Source organism: Alligator mississippiensis, chromosome 7, assembly GCF_030867095.1.
Source record: "Alligator mississippiensis isolate rAllMis1 chromosome 7, rAllMis1, whole genome shotgun sequence".
Taxonomy (NCBI): Eukaryota; Metazoa; Chordata; order Crocodylia; family Alligatoridae; genus Alligator; species Alligator mississippiensis.
Window position 1 is genome coordinate 14,910,261 of NC_081830.1, and position 19,092 is coordinate 14,929,352.

At 46.4% G+C, this 19,092-nt stretch overlaps 1 long non-coding RNA gene across 1 annotated transcript; it reads right to left on the minus strand.

The window, feature by feature from the left end:
- Positions 1–3,171: 3,171 nt before the first annotated feature.
- LOC132251672 (uncharacterized) lies at positions 3,172–9,293 on the minus strand. Its single transcript, XR_009463639.1, has 4 exons — positions 9,187–9,293; positions 8,526–8,565; positions 7,838–8,015; positions 3,172–3,530 (listed from the first exon to the last, which is right to left on the minus strand). It is a non-coding gene; the product is annotated as an uncharacterized LOC132251672 (long non-coding RNA).
- Between the last annotated feature and the right edge of the window lie 9,799 nt (positions 9,294–19,092).

The following is a 19,092-nucleotide window of genomic DNA, read 5'->3' on the forward strand; positions in this document are numbered from 1 at the left end:
GGGTTGGCCCTGGTTTGTAGGCAGTGAGGTTGAGGTGTTGTGCTAGTTGTGCGTATTGATATGTGGCGGTCTAGGTTTTTTCAGGTGGTTTGGCTTTGCTAGTTCAGGAGTTGATCTTAATAGATGTGACTGAAGGTAGCATGTAGGGTTTTCTGGGTCGGGTTGTCAGTGTTGGTGTAGAAATGCAGGTTTGTGCTCAGTTCGGTTAGTGGCTTGGCTGTAGCTTGCTTTAGCCGTAGGTTGTGGGGCCAGTTTGAGGCTGTTTGTGGTCCAATTTGGTTGCGTCTGTAAGTTGAAGCTTCATGGGTGTTTGAAAGGGTTCATCTCCATCCCCATACATGAAGATCTGTGTCCAAATGATCCTAGCGGTAGTTGGCGTGCTCAGCGTCAAACCGGATGTGCACAGTCGAAGAATAAACAGTATAAAAAACCTTTTCACCTTGTACCTGGTGCTCTTCTACACTGAGAGGACTTGGCCATTACCCTTTCCTGTTGTGAGCTGGCTGGAGGAATAAACTTTTTCATTTTGTCTACTGATCTGATCTGTCTTGTTGAATAAAAATCTGTCGTGTTCTGATTTAAAAATGGTAAAATAATATGACAGGTGATGCCTAGTCACCAGTTGACAACTGTTAATGCACTCTAGGAAATCAGTCCTGATTTATTTGAGAAAATAAAAAATAATGTACGGTGAAGCTGTGGTGCTTGGCTACAATCTGTTGAAGTTCAGCTGTCCCTTGTCTCAAAAGAAAAAATGGTCCCAATAAAAAGAAAATGCTCAGAAAACTTTGTGAGCTTCTTGGTGTTTTTTTAGTCCAGTTGCTTCAGACCGTCTTGTCTGAATGCCTTGAGTACACGTCCTGCTCTTTCTAATGGCATGGTGTGGGTGCTTTTTAATACAAAACAAAAGAGGCCTGAGGATGCATCTTAAGGACCGAGGGCCAAGCTCTCCCTGAGCTACCAACTCACTGGCTGGGTTTGGATTATGCTGCCGTGGGATGCTAAGGCAGAGACGCAGCTGCCAGGCAGGCACTGGGGGTGTGTAGGGCTCAGCATCCTCCACAGCTATGACCTGCACTTGGGGCACGATCAGTGCTGGTTCTGAGGGATGGGGGTAGTGCAGTATCCCTTTTGGGATGTTTCCTTAAGGACAAGAAGGGACTGAGGCAAGGAGCAGTTCAGTGCTGTTACCTTCGAAAACTGCTTCTGCAACGTGCCCCAGGACTGGATGCACAGGGTATTGAAGGGGTTATAGTTTAACAGGGTGCTGTGCCCCCTTTTAGGACCACTGGAACTGAGGACAATTGGGGCAAGGAAGTGGCCTAGAGATGCCCGGGTCTCTGCCAGTGCAGAGTTCACGACTCCCCCAAGCTCAGCCCCTCCAACACCAAGGCTGTGGGCGGCTACTAGTCCCCTCCAGCTGGGCTCAGAAAGCCTCCTGCTCTTGTCGAGGGTGAGGGGTGCAGGGCCAGGCAGGGTGCCACAGGCCGGGAGCCCCAATCCCTGCTGCAAGCATTCAGCCCAGTGCAAACCATCAATGCTGGGTGCTCTACTGGTGCCATGGGCAGGGTGCTTCCATTTGGGGGCTCAGGCCAAGCTGCGACCCAGCAGTGACTAGGTGAGACATCGACACTAGAAAGGCTCCACGTTGGGATCAGTGCTGCTGAAGCTCTGTGCGAGCCCCCCAGAACCAGGCTCAGCAGCACCCTGACATCGAGGTGAGCTTTGCCCCCGAGTGAGTCCAATCCTGTGCGCTGAGCGGGAGAAGGGCTTGCAGCAATTGCTGCTGGTTTCATATGAGCTGCACAGTTGCAGTTTGGGTCTAGGGGATACCCAGTTGGAGGAAGGGAAATGCTAGGGGCACCCAAGAGCTGGTAGCTAACTGGGTTTGTATCCGGCCAAGCAGGACACTTGTGGTCAGAGCCAAAGAGGAACAGTGGCTCTTTCAGACGCTTGTAACCCTGCTGGTTGGATACAGCTGGCTCCGGTTAGGAGCAAGGGCTTTGAGGGGCTCTCCATTTGGGCTGATGCCCTTCCCTGCCTCTCCTTTGCTGAATTCATCAGTGAAGTTACCCTCTTCCTGCAAACCCACAACAGCTCCTCTGCTGGACCCAGCAACAGCACAGGAGGCAGGAAACAAGGTAAAAAATTGGGGGAACCATGAAATAAATCCTCACAAACTAGCCAATATTTCCAGTTCCATTTTATTTAGTGCTGGAGGATGCCACTCTCCTGGAGCAAATTCCACGTGATAGCAAATAAGAGTATTTTCTGGCCTGATGTGGAGCGAACCAGTGGAGTTCAAGCAGCTGCGAGTCGTTCTGGCCTCGTAGTATGAAAGATTGGGGTGAGAGATATTGGGGAAAGCGGAGAGCATCTTCCAGAGGGTGCATGTGGCCTCTTGCCTCAGCACCTCTGGCCACAGCAATGAAAGAGTCGGGGGGGGGGGGGGGGGGGCCCACGAGTAAAGAACTGGCCCCAGAGACCCGCTCACCATGCAAGGGTGGGATTTGAACCCATGACACCCAGCTGATCATGTGCAGACTGAAAGAAAATTAAATAGGAACCAAGGAAATACAACACTCTCCACACTGAGACTTATAAATGAGTTGAAGACAGAGGTGCATATTTAATTGTGGGTACAGTGGGCTGCATCCCCACTGATAATTGTGTCTCCTACAGATCTCCTTTGGAAACTAGATATCCACATGCATCCAACCTCTGAAAAGTAAATGTAAAGCTGATTAGGAAATGGAATAGACATCTCACTGTAAATTCCAATATTTCAAACTTTGTTTCCAGGTTGATGGGAGAGGTTAAAATACTAATGAGACTTACACTTCATTCAGAAAGGTAAGACAAAATGCCAATAGAAAAAGAACTACAGAAACCAGAACTCGTGGTTTCAAAATGAAACTTATTAGACCAACTGGAAAAGGGTAAGAAAATCGTCCTTTTCTGCAGGCTTTTGGGATCAAAGTCCCTTCATCAGGCTTTGGGAAACGTGTAGATGGTACAAGAAAATGGAAAAAAAAGAAAAAAAAAAACCTTTCATCTAAAGCAACATTTCTTTCACACTTCAATGTGCTCCAACCCCCCCCCCCCCCTTTTTCTTTAACTCCATCATTTGGACTGGCCCAAATAAGCAGTTTCATCATTATCAATAAGGGATGTCTATTTTTTTATTTTGCTTTTCTGTTGAATCAGATGAATGCAAGGCGCTTGGATTCTTGCAGTCCTTCCTAGCTACTGGATGAGCTTCAACAGGAGCGATGGACATCTCCCCAGGCCTGTCCAGTGCATCACCTGGTGCTTATGGGACTTCTCCAGGCACTTGGAGTCATGGGTTCGTCTGCCCCTTCCCTGGTGGAGTCTGGGGCCAGAAGGAAGGAAATAAAGACTCCTTTCTGGAGGCTCCCGCTCCCAGGGTAACACCCTGCTCTTCAGGCTGCTCTGTACATGGTTTCATGCTTTTCTCCAAGTTCACATCAAAGTGTTCCTGCAGTCTTGAGATACATGGACGTGTTCAGCTAGACACAGAGGTTTCAAATGACATTCAATCATACATGTGCAAGGAAATAAGTGGACAATCAGAGCAATATTTATCTACTTTTTTAAAGTCACAGAAGAGTTTCAACTTTTTAATCACATAACTAAGTAATCGCATCTACATAATTATAAAAAAAAAAATGCGTTTCATTTCCTTTCATTACTAATGGACCTCCAAGCAGTTGTATAAGACTTGTTAACATGTATAGAACCGATTTCTATGCAATACACAATAAATATGGTTTTTTACAGTATGCAGGACTCGCTCGGTGGAATCATCTAATCTTCGTTAAGCAGGGAGCTGATGGTCATGGTTGCCTTGAAACATTAAAATCTACGAACAAAAGATTTATCCTTCAATCCTACTATGAGATCTGCAAGTCAAGGCATCTGAATTTCTCTGGGGCCTCTAGACATGATTCCAGCTGCAGCATTGCTTTCCCTACGCGATGGAGACATCATGCATGTGCCCGGCTACGGGTGCATCAAGCAGGCTGTCAGGAGCACCGCTGGAAGAATTATCTGGCTAACATCTTGGGCACTATACTGGCTGCATAGCAAATTTCAAGAAAAGGTAGATTTCCAAGAAAAGAAGTGCATGGGGGTGAGAAGGCTCTGGTCAGCAAAAAATGTGAGCAGGAGAAGGGCGCTCCTAGCCAGGATGGCAAGATACAAGAGCAAAAGCAATGCAAAGAACAGGAGCGGTGTCTGAGTTACATTGTCAAGAAGCACCCCTTTGTTCCCTAAAATATCCACTTTAAAAATAACATGGCGGGGTTCAATTCTAAGAGACTGCAGTGTCCATACAGATTTCAGCGCTTTTTGAAGAGAATTGTGAGCATTCATATATGACTAAATAAATATTTAAAGACATTTGCTACTTTCTTTATTGGCAGGGGGAAGGGGGGATAGTTTGAGAAAGTTCCCACAAAATAAAATAGTTTTCCCTCTATTGCACAAGCTTGCTTCCAGAAATTATTTGTTAGATGCAAGTTCTTCTTGCACAAGCAAATCCATCCCCAACATCTTCTGTGTTTCCATATCTCAACATAACATAAAATCAACACGATCCCTCTGTCAACTTGCCCTCCTACATGGATAGACATTATCCTAGTTGAAGAGTTGTAACTCCTAAGCAAGCCACATGAAAGCCATGGAAGTAGATTCAGTTTTTCCATTCATGCAAGTGAACACAAAACTTAGGCAGATTGCCAAGTAAAATCCACACTGAAACCTTGTTCAGACATCCACATGTTCAAGGCTCGACATATAATCGCACTTGCACTCGTCGTCCCCCCCCCCCCCAGCACTCTTCCACCTTCTTGGTAACAGAAGCTAAAAATTACAAAGTGAAATGTAAAGGATGGGCTCCCATCCAGAGCTCCAGGTCCCATGTGTCTGGTATCCATCAGAAAGAAAAGAAAGGTCTCACTTTCCTTTGAACTGAATCAATTATATGAAAGAGCAAGATCTCCTTGAACGCAATGCATCAGGGACATTAGAATTAGTGATCTGGAGTTTGACAATAATAGTATTGTTTTGAAAAACTGAAAGAATTAGACCTTCAGGAGAGACTAACATCACCCTAAGTGTACCAACTGGGTTGCCTACATGGGCACCCAAGGCCAAAAATGCCACTTATGTGCAAGCTGGCATGCTGTACCTGGGGTGTGTGGACGACTATGCATGACTATATACTCACAAACTGAGCATATGAACCAGCAACAAAACGTGTTTAAGAGCCCCCATCTTTTCACTTAAATACTTGAGTGGCTAGGGCACTTACAAGGGCAGCCAGAGATCTTGGGTCCTCCACAAGAAGAGGGTGTTTGGATTTGGGCATCACTGACCCCCCACAACAGTAGTCCAACCACTACACCATAGGCCAGACACTGTCCAGCCCTTTCCCCAATACTCCTTTTCAAATATGGCCCCTTGGGCAGCCATAGAGGAAATACTTCAAGTCAGAAGAAAGAGCAAGCCAGAGCGCGTGATCTGGAGAGATGGCCACAAGCCTAAGTGGGGAAGACCCTGGATTATACCCTACAACCTTGCTCCCACTGAGGTGGAAGCTTTATCCCACAATGTGCCCGCCATCCATCTTTATCAATCACTGTATTAGCAGCTCATCTTGAAAAGTAGCATTGGGAATGGCTTTTATAATAGTTACAGTAGTGCAATGAGAGACTGGTGAAGCCAGGGTCCAAATCCCCCATGACCAAGGAAGGCCTAGAAACCAGGAACTCAAGCTGCCTGGATGAGTGCCAGAGCCTCTCCTCTACGGACTCAAAGACAGACAAGTGTCTGAAGCCGTTGTGCGTGCACAAGGGGTGTGCACATAGGCCTGAGCTACTCTTGCACCTGTCCAATCTGCACCACTATTTGGCCATGCATGGAGAGCTACACATCCACGAATAAATGCCAACCTGTGCTTGAGTGGCATTTTTTGCCCTTAAACAACCCCAACTGTCATGTACATCACCAAATCAGGTTGCCTACATACCAAGAAGGGAATAGAAGTTCACCCTCAGTGACTGTAGCTGAGCTAGTCTTTTGTGCACTCTTTTTTCTACTCATCATTATTTGTCATATTAAATCACAAAAATTCCAACATCGTATTCAATGTGATTACTCCATTCATTTCCTTCTTTGTTTTTTCCTTTCCTTTTTTCTCACCATCTTTTCTATATTAAAAACTCAGGAAATCAGGAAGCATGTATAGTTTTATTAGGGACACTTCATTTAACAACTGATCAGGCTTCCTGTTAGAAAGGGCTCCTAAAAAGGTTAGCTTTCTGCCAGAAAAAGGAGGAGAAAGGAAAGGGCAACCAAGGGGCAATTACACACATGTATTCACCTGCCACAATGACACTTGCATGGTTGTTGTATGATCTCTGGGAGGGGGTAGTACACATCTTAAGGGTGCCATTCCTTTTTCACTCCTAAATTCAGTTTAATTATTTGAAATGGTTTCAAGATAACCAATCTTGTACTCAGAAAAAAGGTCTGGCGGGGGGGGGGGGGGGGGGTGTTGCGGTTCCACAATTCGCTCCTCATGCGCAGTTCAAAGACTGAAACCCTGCTCCAAATACAAGGCTCAACTCCAAAATAATTATATTGTCATGTATGACACCTCTACAATGGCTTAGTGATTGGAGAAACAGCAATCATCAGGGGATGTTTTAAATTTCCTCAAAACCAATCAGGGCATACTTGAGAAAACAAGTATTAGCATTAGAGACCAACTAAAATATTTCACTTGGTTACACACAAAAATAACCAGTTAGGCAACCCAGAAACCTTAGGTTGGCCCCATAGTGGTACCATACACAGTGTAGACCTCCTGTTCAGTTTGAATCCTTTTATCCTGCATCACAGTCATTTTAGCAGGCCTTTAATGGTGTTAAGTTAGGTTGAGTTAGCATAAGGAAGACTAACTCAGCTAGCCTTTCCCAAAACGTTCTCTCACCTGTGATTCACAGTTTTCCATACTACTTCCCTTAGTGATACTATTTTAAGGCATCAGATGGGAAAATGAAATAGCAATGTTTGGAAAAAGTTTAACTTGTATCCAGTGACCTGGGTTGGAGATGTCAGAACATGTTAGATCAATCTAAAGTGGCTACATACTGGTCCTATTCAATTTTCTCTAACCTTCTTCTAAGGGCTATTGGTAAGTACCTTAGGAGGAAAGGCTCAAGAGAACAGTTCGCCACATCCTAGGGATGCTTTAACTTTCAAACACATGCCATCTGGGCTCCATAGGCAGCCATTATGTTCCAGCACCTTACGGATCAAGTATCTGTACGCCAGAGTCATATGGCAGTGTATATAGATGTGTGGCAAAGTGGGAGTGCCTAGCTAGCCACAGGGCTAGTTTCCCACCTGCCTCTGGGCATGCTGCCCACCTGTCTCACCCCTCATGCCTTGTTGCTAATTAATTAAATCCTTAATTAAGGTGGGAGGCTGCCCTGGCCTACCCTACATTGATGCTATATGGCCCACCTGAAGGTGAAGGCTGGGGCTTAGTCACGCCTACTCACCTCCCCAGTGAAAGGCAACAAGCCTGGTATCTCCTGGGGGCTCCCACACCACTCAGAGCCCCACCAGGCCACCCACTCCCAGCAGGGTGCAGTTTAAGATCACACCCAAGGCAAGGAGCCTCCAAACCATCCCCTACAGCTCCTGGAATTAGTGGACTTCATAGGATAGGCTGCTTGTTGGAAGGGATAATAGATTGAGGGACTGGCGGCTCAAAAGCCATTTTGACTTGACATAGTTAACTCACCTTCCAAAATCCCCAGGCTCACCTATCTACTGTTTCAGGTGGTGAAATAGAAGGACAACCTAAATCCAGCTTCACGACAGTCATGATTTGTATAGAAGCTCAAGTGAGTAGACACTTAGAAGAAATCATTTCCAACCCTTCAGCATGGTGTGGAAGACCATTAGCTCCCTTGCCAAACCTGTACAAGGAAATCATGATTAAGACTCCCAGCACCAGAGTGCTCACTGACACCTATCTAAAAACTATTATCACTCCCCTTTAAACATTCTCCGACCCTCCTTCCAGATCCCAGATAGGCGAACCTCAAGAAAATATTGTAACACAGAAAGGAGAAAGATTTCATGATATTCTCCAAGAAGCAGTTTTTTGAGATATAGAAGTTATGTACAAGGTGTTGCAACAGTGCAGTAACAAATGACATTATCAGCATCAAAGCTGAATTTCAGACACCAAGACAGTAGCTAGGGCTGAGCAGCATCTTAGAGACTAACTAGTTCAGGGAGACATAAGCTTAAATTAAATACAGAGCTTATTTTAAATAGTGTAGTGCTAAAGCAACAAAATGGGAATCAGTGAAATTAATTTGTATTAATAACACAGTTGGTTGTTTCTATAAAGATGTTAAGTGGAACCACAGTCACTGGAGAATAACTGACATCTTTGTCACAATAAACCACTTCCATCTCACCAGTTTCCACAGAGATGCTTTGCTGTCCTTGTTTCTCATGCTGTAGATGACCGGATTCATCATTGGTGGGATCATGGAATAGAGAACAGACACCATGAGGTCCCGAGCTGATGGGGACCTTCTTCGGGGTTTACCACAGTACTCTGCCTTCCACAGGGGCTTGCCACATCCGTCCTGGGGCTTCTCAGTAGTACCCCTTCTCTGGGGCTTACTACACCCACACTGGGGCTTCTCAGAAGTGCAGCCCCCCTTTCTGGGGCTCACTGTGCCCAATTTGGGCTACTAAATATGGTCCCTTCTCTGGGGCTCACCACGCCCACACCTGGGCTTCTCAAAAGTGCCCCTCTCTAGGGCTGGGGTCTGTACACCCCATATGCTGCGCCTTTCTGGGCGCCGGGGTCCTCACGCTCTGCTGTGAGGCCCCTTTAAGGATACTGCACCCTCACTGGTGCCTGGGTCCCCACGCCGCTGTGGGTCCCTCCTGAGTACACTGCACCCTCCCTGGCACTGGGGTTCCCCCACCGCTGGGGGTTCCCCCTGAGGCCTCCTCCAACCCCTTATAGCCTCACCCTAGCCACCAGTGTAATACGTAACAACACCAACTCGAGCCTCCTGGCTATAACTCAAACACACGCCCTCTGGCTATAACAACAGAAGTCACCTGGCTATAACTTAGCATCATTGCTCATGCCTCCAGAGCTATCATGAGCTGTACTTGCAATCAGGCTTCTTCCCACATCCTGGCTGAGAGAGCTCCTGGCTCTCTGGCTGCTGGCAGAGAAGTGGCAACCTGGCCTCAGCCCTGGGCTTTATGAGGACCAAGCACTGCCCCCTCCGGTCAGCTGACTTCCTGGTTGCCCCGGCAACCCGCAGCTGTGCTCATTATGTCCTGGCAGGGCTCTCTCCCTGGCAGTTTCCACTCTCTAGGAGCAGAGCACCGAGGTGCCCTGCGACAGAGCTCTTGGCATAGGCTGCTTGTTGGAAAGGTGAAAATATCCGCTACCGGTCCTGAAAGGATTTAGGGACTAGCAGCGTGAACGTCATTGGGGCTTGACTTACTTAAACCTGGGGATGTTGGCAGCTCTTTTAAGTACCTACAGCTTCCCTATAGTGGAATAAAGCAACAACTGGTATCCAGCATCACTGCAGTCATGACGTGCACAGGAGCTCTAGTGTGTACACACTTACAACAAATCATTTCCATCTCTTCAGGGTTGTGTGGAGGAAAACCCTCAGTGCTCTCTTACTCTCTTACTAGCAACCCTTTTTCTTGGAACAACATCCCAGGCTTGAAAAAGCCAAAGCCCTGCATGTAGGAAGGACCAATCCCATGCACCAATACAGACTGGGGACTGACTGGCTAAGCAGCAGCTCTGCAGAAAAGGACCCAGGGTTACAGTTGACAGGGAGATGAATATGAGCCACCAGCGTGCCCTTGCTGGCAAGACAACTAATAGCACAGTGTGCTGCATTAGTAGGAACGTAGCCAGCAGGCTGAGGGAAGTGATTACTCCCCTCAGTTCAGCACTGGCAAGGCCACATCTAGAGTACTGAGTCCAGTTTTGGGCCTCCCATTACAGACAGGTGAAATACAAGGACAACTTAAACCCAGCATCACTACAGTCATGACGTGTACAGAAGCACAGGTGTGCAGACACTGACAAGAAATCATTTCCATCCCTTCAGCATTGTATGAAGGAAAACGCTCAGCTCTACTGGAAAACCCATGGGAGGAAAGCATGACTGGAAGAACAAGCACCAAAGTAATCACTGACACCTCCTATCTCAAACCCATGATCACTCCGCTTTCAAACAGGTGGCTGTCCAAGGCTATGACCGTGATAACAAGGAGATTGCCAATCAGGGCTGCCAGGTATATTGTTAGAAAAGTGGCCAAGTGCAAGATCTGCAGTCCCAGGGCATCGGAGAACCCCAGAAGCAGGAACTCAGTCACCGCGGTGCAATTGGACGTCATCATCCACAGTGCCTTTTGGGATGCCTGTGGAGGGAAAGGGAATGACTGTTGTGAGGACACAAGAAGACAAGAGAATAACCCCACCTTTCCTGTCCACAGTCATGCATGTCTTATTTTTTTTATAGTGCCACTTTATTTTCAGTTGAAAGGCAGTTTTTTTTTGGGGGGGGGGGGGTTAAATGAAAAATTAGGGCCCCTAAAGTAACAAAATTGTTGAGAAACTGTTTTTGTCACTTCAGAATATTGTGGCATTTCATCCAAAAAGTGGGCAGGAAAGGTATTTTGCCCGTGCTGTTGTGGAGACCCTGTCACTGGCACCGACTAGAGCGGACACATTTCCCATGTCTGTGAAAATGCAGAATTTGTCAGTGCACTGTCACACTGGCATAAACTGTCACACTGGCATTTGTCAGTGCACTGACACACTGTCTCCCTGGCATAAACTGGCCTAGCTCCTCCGCTGTCCAAGGAGCTGTGTCATTCCCCATCAGGTTCAGGTCCGTTCCATGAGATAGCTTCGGAAAAGAGAACAATTACAAGCCCATTTCATGAATGCTGGTGCCTGAGTCTGACCCACAAGGAGCTGCTCATGAAGGTATGAAGTCCAAAAGGACATGCCATTGTATTTTCATTTTCCTAGGCACATATAGTATGGACACAGCCAATGTCTTAAGCTCTGAGTCATCTGGAAAGATTGCACACAGCTTTGTTCACATCCTGCCAGCCACTTGGTTGCAAACTGGCTTCCAGTCTCACAAATATGTATATGCATGGGCTATCAAGACCCCAGTTTTGCTTTAAGTATTGTAACTCATCTATTTAAAAAAAAATGATCAAGATTGATCATCTGAACAGATCATCTTTTCTTTATTTGCTGAGGCTGAAATCCCTCTGTGGGCAAGAAACTAAATTATCCTTAGTACTTCTGGGATTATTGATAAAAAGGAAGACATGGTAGCAAGGCTGCTCCAAGCCCAGGGAAGTTGAGATGCAGATGAGAGCTCTAATTCTGCACCCTGCTGCAAAGGCATTGCCTGGGGCTCCTGCCCTGGTCGCTCACCTCAGTTATACTAGTGTAGAAAATGGAAAATCTGCATTTTTCTTTTTGTAAAAACATCTTTACTTGTCTGACAAACTGAAGAAATGTGATTACATGGAGAATCAAACTCTGAAACAATTCTTAATTGTAATTTATATTTCTGTTCCAAATGCTCCTCTGTCTCAATACCCAAACTTTATTGAATTGAATATTTTACTTACTGTGCTCGTCTTAATGGTTTTGCCTTCGGTTTCCTACATTAGATCCGTGAACGCCAGGACGGTTTGGTTACTGACTGTCTTCTACTGTATCTAATCCCTTGTCCCCCTATCACTGCACTATCGAGATGCCAGGGACACGGGTTTCGCAGTCATCCACCCCTCACTCCATGAGAGAACGGAGAGGGGGAGATCAACATGATTTCTCTATGAGAAAGGGCTCTGGGTGTAGCTCACATGGAGCCTTGCTGGAATAAAAGGACCAAAGCTTCAGCGCAGTGATTTCTCTATGCATCTTTCCTAAGAGCTCGTGGGACTCGGTCCCTAGAGCCTTGCACAGCTCACAAGCAGAGGCCAGGGACAAACACCCCTGGATTCACTGATTAGACATGGATTCACCGAGTCACTGGAATCGACTGCCCCCGAGGTGGTGCAAGCACCAGCTTTGAACACTTTTAAGAAACATTTGGATGCTTATCAAGCTGGGATCCTTTGCCCCTACCTTTGCCCCTTGGGCAGGGGGCTGGACCCGATGATCTGACAAGGTCCCTTCCAGCCCGAATATCTATGAAATCTGAAATTTTGAAGCCAAGAAGGACTGTCATGATTCTCTCATTTGACCTATTGCTGATCACACGTCAGAGGATTTCACTCTGGCTTCTAACTTAGGCCATGTCTATCAGTGGGCTAATGTTCCTGGGCTTTGCTAATAGCCGCATGGGTTTGGTAAGGATTTTTCCTCCCTCCCATTGCTACAAATGTCAGGCTTCACCTCACCCCACCACCCTGTTTTTCTCACAAGCAGTCAGTACTGGCTGCTAATTGGCAGTATTTAGCCACACCTAAAAGGTCTACCTTTCCTGCCCCTGGGCCACTCATAGTCATGCCAGTCACCACGTTTGGGAGCAGGAGGGAATTTTACTGCAGAGTCAGATTTGTGGAGACTTAAGGGGAGATGGGGGTCCTTGCTCTGTACTGCAGAGCATGGCTGCCTTACATGCATCTCCTGAAGGTGTTTTAAACCCCTTGCAGCAGCTGGACATGGAGAGTCTTCATCTCCCTCTTTTGCCTGTGGCAGATTTCAGTGGTTTTAGTGTCTGTGGGCAATATACCTTGTAGTGGTGTGACAGGGAGACTGCATGGTTTTAAAAACAGTTTAAATAAGGTTACATATGTGATAGTTTGGATAGGGAAGATGCTGCCTTGAGCAGGAGGCTGGACCTCCCTCCAGAGCTGCTTCCAGTCCTACATTTGTGCTACTCTGTGATTTATCACATTTGACTTGTACATGGGACCATCCCCTGGCCTACTGTCCAATGTGGACTCTAACTAAGACTTCTCCTGGGAGTGAGATGGTGTTCATCTTTCCAGTTCTCTTTGCTTTTTCTTCCTAAGGACTGCAATGGAGGGCAGCCCACAAGCCCAGGAGGATGCAGGTGTGGAAAAGGAGGGTACAATGGCATGGCAGCATGTGGTAGACGAGCAGATGAGGGTTACACGTAATGACCTGGCTGGGGAGGAAATGTGTGATGATGTCCACTTACATGTTACTATGGGAGATCTGAAGGAATGGGGGCAAGGGCTGGGGGAAGCAAGACAGAGGGGAGAAGAGAAGGGAAGAAGAGAGTGAATCCCCTTTAACACTGGTAAAGTAGGTTTAGATTGGGTATCAGAACCCTCCACTCAGGGTCAGACGAATCCCTGCATTTGGCATCCGGGAGGAATTTCAATTTATGGTCAAATGGGGAGCACCATGGCAGGGTTTCCCATCCTCCAATGGAAGGGGGTTGCCTGTGCACTATTAGTAAAAATTTAGACAGGGTTTGGCTGTAGATAGCGATGGTCCTTCTTCAAGCACAGGGTGGGAGTAGATGAGATCCAGGGGTCCCTTCTAGCTTTATTTTTCTCTGATTGTAGGGGAACTCAGGAGGGCTGATCCTTCTCCAGCTTCCAACACCTGCGGTTTGGGCGCTTTCTAAAACTACATGTTTAGGTCCACCACCTCTCCATTCAAATACCCAAGGAAGCCTGTGTCTTTGCACAGCTCTGCACATCAGCCAACCCCCTCCGCACCATCACATGCATTTGTTTCTGGCCCCATGGACTCGTACAGGTCCAGCGAACTTTTCCCAGTAGTGGCTGCTCATCTTCTCCCCAAAATGTGCTGCCAAGTGCAACAGTCTGGGAGCTGACCTTGCCTGTGAAGACTGAAGTCAAAAAAGGCATTGAGCACTTCAGCCATTTCCCCATCATTGGTCACTAAGTTGCTTCCACCACTCAAAGGGCACCAACGCTTTCCCTGATCTTCCTCTTGTTGCTGACATACTTGTCGAAAATCTTCTTGTTTCCTTCCTCATCCCTGGCTACCTGCAACTCCAACAGCACTTTGCCCTTCCTGATTTCAGCCCAGCTGGCCTGAGTAATACTCTTATCCTCCTCCCTTGCCATTTGTCCACATTTCCACTTCTTTTAAATTTCTTTTTGGGTTTTAGTCCTGGATATTTGGAAAAGGGCAAGTTAGTGCCCATCTTTAAGAAAGGGAAGAAGAAGGATCTGGGGAACTACAGAACAGTTGTCCTCACCTCATCCCTGGAGAAATCATGGAGCGGGTCCTCCAGGAATCTGTTTGTAAGCACTTGGAGGAGACAAAGGTAATGAGGAACAGTCAGCATGGAGTCACTAAGGGCAAGTCATGCCTGACCAACCTGATGGAAGAGATTACTGCCCCTATGGATGTAGGGAGAGCTCTGAATGCTCTGTACCTGGACTTCGGCAAGACTTTGGATACAGTCTCAAACAATATTGTTACAAGCAAGCCAAGGAAGTATGGGTTGAATGGACTGTGAGGTGGATTGAAAATGGCTGATTGGTTCAGCTCAGAGGGTAGTAATCAATGGGTCACTGTCTAGGTGGCAGGTGATATCCAGTGGACTGTTCCTAGGGTTGGGCCTGGGGCCTATTTCAATATTTTCATCAAAGACATGAAAGATGTGATGGAGTCACTCCTCATCAAGTTTGAAGGTGACACCAAGCTGAGGGGAGTAGTAAATATGCTGGAGGGTAGGCAAGGATTCAGAGACACCTCGACAAACTGGAGGATTGGACCAAAAGAAATATCATGAGGTTCAGTAAAGACAGGTGCATAGAAGGACAACATAGAAAATTACGCTTGGAAGGAAGTTGAGGAGGTCTTCTAGTTCAACCCCTTGCTGAAAGAAGGAGCATCTCCAATTGAATTGTGTCAGCCATGACTTTGTCCATCCAGGTGTTAAAAACCTTCAAGAATGGCAATTCCACAGTCTCTCTGCATTTCAGCTCTCGATAGGAGTTCCCTTTCTTCTATTTCTTGTATGTAAACTACTTTGCCAGAACTAGCTGCAAATTGCCCAAATTGGACGAGGGGGTGGAAAGCACGCTGTGCAAGTTTGCTGATGACACTAAGATGGGGGGTGAGGTGGACACACTCAAAGGGAGAGAGAGGCTGCAACTAGATTTAGACAGATGACAGAAGTGGGCAGACGAGAATAAGATGGGGCTCAACGGAGACAAATGCAGGGTGCTGCACCTGGGGAGAAGGACTCCACAGCTTACATACCGGCTGGGGAGCTCCCTTCTTGAAAGCACAGAGGTGGAAAGGGATCTCGGAGTCATTATTGACTCCAATATGAACATGAGTTGCCAATGCCAGACCACAGCCAGCAAGGCCAGCCATACCTTGTCATGCATCTAAAGGTGCATCTCAAGCCGGTCCAGAGAGGTGATGCTCCCCCTCTATGAGACTTTGGTCAGGCCACAGGTGGAGTACTGCTTCCAGTACTGGGCACTACACTTCAGGACAGCCTGGAGAGGTTTTAGAGGAGAGCCACCCACTTGGTGAGAGGGCAGCAGGACAGGCCCTATGAGGACAGGCTGAGGGACCTGAACCTCTTCAACTTGTTCAGCCTCGGCAAAAGGAGGATGAGGGGGGACCTGGTGGCTGCCTACAAGCTCATCACGGGGGATCAAAAGCAAATAGGTAGAGCCCTTTTCTCTCCAGCACCACCTGGCCTGATGAGGAACAATAGTAATAAGCTGATGGAAAATGGGTTTAGGTTGGAGATCAGAAGGGTGGTCACAATCTGGAGCCAACTTCCCAGGGAAGTGGTCCTCGCCCCTACCTTGGGCAAATTCAAGAGGAGTTTGGATGATCACCTGTCTGGGGTCTTGTGAACCCAGCATCCATTCCTGCCTGTGGCAGGGGGTCAGGCTAGATGATCTGTTCAGGTCCCTCCTGACCCTAGCTACTAGGAAACTGTGTGGCCATATCAGTCAAAACAATCCAATTCCTTACTCTGAAAATTACCCTTTTGAGTGTCAATTCTGGACAGTTTTCTAAATTGCTAGCAGTATTTTCTTGGAGAAGAAACTTTTTCTTCTCCTTTTTTTGTTAGAAACTCTTTTTTCACTGGGGAATGTTGATTATTTTATCTGATTTGAAAGGAAAACACAGTTCATATTTTGCAAGATTTGGGGTGGAACAGCAATCCCAATTTCCACATAGTTGTACAGTACCAGATTCTGGTCTCCACCGAGTTTGCTGCTTCATCATTTCTAAGAAAGGCCATGCTCCTGGAATTATTGGACTTCATACGATGGGCTGCTTGTTGGAAGGGATAATGGATTGAGGGACTGGTGGCTCAAAAGCCATTTTGGCTTGACATATTTAACTCACGTTCCAAAATCCCCAGACTTACCTATCTACTGTTTCAGGTGGTGAAATAGAAGGACAACCTAAATCCAGCATTACTACAGTCATGATTTGTAAAGAAGCTCAAGTGAGTAGACACTTAGAAGAAATCATTTCCAACCCTTCAGCTTGGTGTGGAAGAAACCATTAGCTCCCTTGCAAAACTTCTACAAGTTTTGCATGATGAAATCATGATTAAGACTCCCAGCACCAGAATGCTCACTGACACCTCCTATCTAAAAACTATTATCACTCCCCTTTAAACATTCTCCGACCCTCCTTCCAAATCTCAGATAGGCGAACCTCAAGAAAATATTGTAACACAGAAAGGAGAAAGATCTCACGATATTCTCTAAGAGGGATTTTTTGAGATATAGAAGGTATGTACAAGGTGTTGCAATAGTGCAGTAACAAATGACAATATCAGCATCAAAGCTGAATTTCAACAGACACCAAGACAGTAGCTAGGGCAGAGTACCATCTTAGAGAATAACTAATTCAAGGAAACATAAGCTTCAAATTAAATACAGAGATTATTTTAAATAGTGTAGTGCTAAGTACCAAATGGGAATCGGTGGAATTAATTTGTATTAATAACACAGTTGGTTGTTTCTATAAAGATGTTCAGTGGAACCACAATCACTGGAGAATAAGTGACATCTTCGTCACAATAAACCACTTCCATCTCACCAGTTTCCACAGAGCTGCTTTGATGTCCTTGTTTCTCATGCTGTAGATGACCGGATTCATCATTGGTGGGATCATGGAATAGAGAACAGACACCACGAGGTCCAGAGCTGATGGGGACCCAGACGTGGGCTTCATATGGGCAATCAGAGCAGTGCTAACCAGCAAGGTGACAACAATGAGGTGGGGAAGGCAGGTGGAAACTGCTTTATGCTGGGCCTGCTCAGAAGTGATTCTCAGTACAATAGTGAATATTTGAATATAAGACACAAATATAAACACAATGCAACCAAGACCTAAACATGCAGCAAAGATAATAATCTGAATTTCACTAGTAAACACCTCCGAGCCAGAGATCCTAAGGAGCTGGGGGATTTCACAGAAGAACTGGTTGACGATGTTGGAGTGGCAGAAGGGCAGCCTAAAGGTGTTCCCCGTGTGCAGGGCAGAGTACAGAAGAGCCGCGCTCCAGGCTATAGCTACCATTTGTGGACAAGCTCTCCTGTTCATCACTGTTGCATAGTGCAGTGGTTTGCAGATGGCGATGTATCGGTCATAAGCCATGACAGTGAGGATGGCGGGGTCTGCTGGAATGAAAAAGGCGACAAAAATCTTGGTTGACACATCCAGAATAGGAAATCACCCTGGTGTTCAGTATTGCATTGGCCATGGATTTGAGGACAATGACAGAGATAGATCCGATGTCAAGGATGGACAAATTGAAGAGGAAGAAGTACATCGGGGTGTGGAGGTGGCTGTCAAAAGCTATGAGCATGATAACAAGGAGATTGCCAATCAGGACTGCCAGGTATATTATTAGAAAAGTGGCCAAGTGCAAGATCTGCAATCCCAGGGCATTGGAGAACCCCAGGAGTAGGAACTCAGTCACAGCGGTGCAATTGGACATCCTCATTCACAGTGCCTTTTGGGATACCTGTGGAGGGAAAGGGAATGACTGTGTCAGGACAAGAGGAAGAAAGACAAAAAAAACCCATATTTCTTATCCATAGTTTTCTATGACTTGATTTTTTTAGAGGTCTGCTTTATTTTCAGTTCAAAAGGAGTTATGTGATAAAAATCAGGGTTCCCAAAGTGACAATATTTTTCATGATACTTTTAAAAAAATTGATTATAGAGGCATTGCAGCCAAAAAACAGCTAAAGTATTTTATCAGAGCTTTTGCAGACACCTTCTATGAGCACTAGTGAGTGGCAGTGACATTTCCCAAATCTGTGAAAGTGGAGGAGGTGTCAGCACACTGTCACACTGACATAAACCGCTCCAGCTCCTGTCTAGTCCAAGGGGCCATGTCCGTTCATGTGAGGTGCAGGTCCATTGCAAGTCCATGTGGCGTGGGAAAAGGGAATAATTACAACCCCAGATCCTATCATTTCATCAATGTATGTGCCTGAATCTTACCCACTGGCAGCTGAGTACTAAATTATGAAATAAAAAATGTCATCCCATAGTATTTCCATTTTCCTAGGGACATAGAGCCTAGACACAGCCAGCATCTTATGGTCTAAGTCATCTGGAAAGATTGCAATCAAATGGCTGGCAGTATGTGCACAAGGCTGTGTGTTCAAACTGGCTTCAAGTCTCAGCAATATATATAAGTGTGGGGTGTCAACATCCCTGCATGGTCTCTATATTTTGTAAGTCATGTATTTCAAAGATATTTGACCTTTTCTTTATTCATTTAGTCTGAAAATCTTCAGTGGCCAGCAAACTAGATGACTCTTGGCACTTCAGGGGTTACTGATAAAGGGGGAGACATACTAGCAGGGCAGCTCCAAGCCCAGGGCAGGTTGTGATGCACAGGGCAGCTCTGCCTGCCATGCTGCCAACCTGTGGTCATGGCTATTTCCCCCCTCCACAAAGGCAGCGCCTTGGGCTGCTGTTCTGGTTCCCAGCTCAGTTAC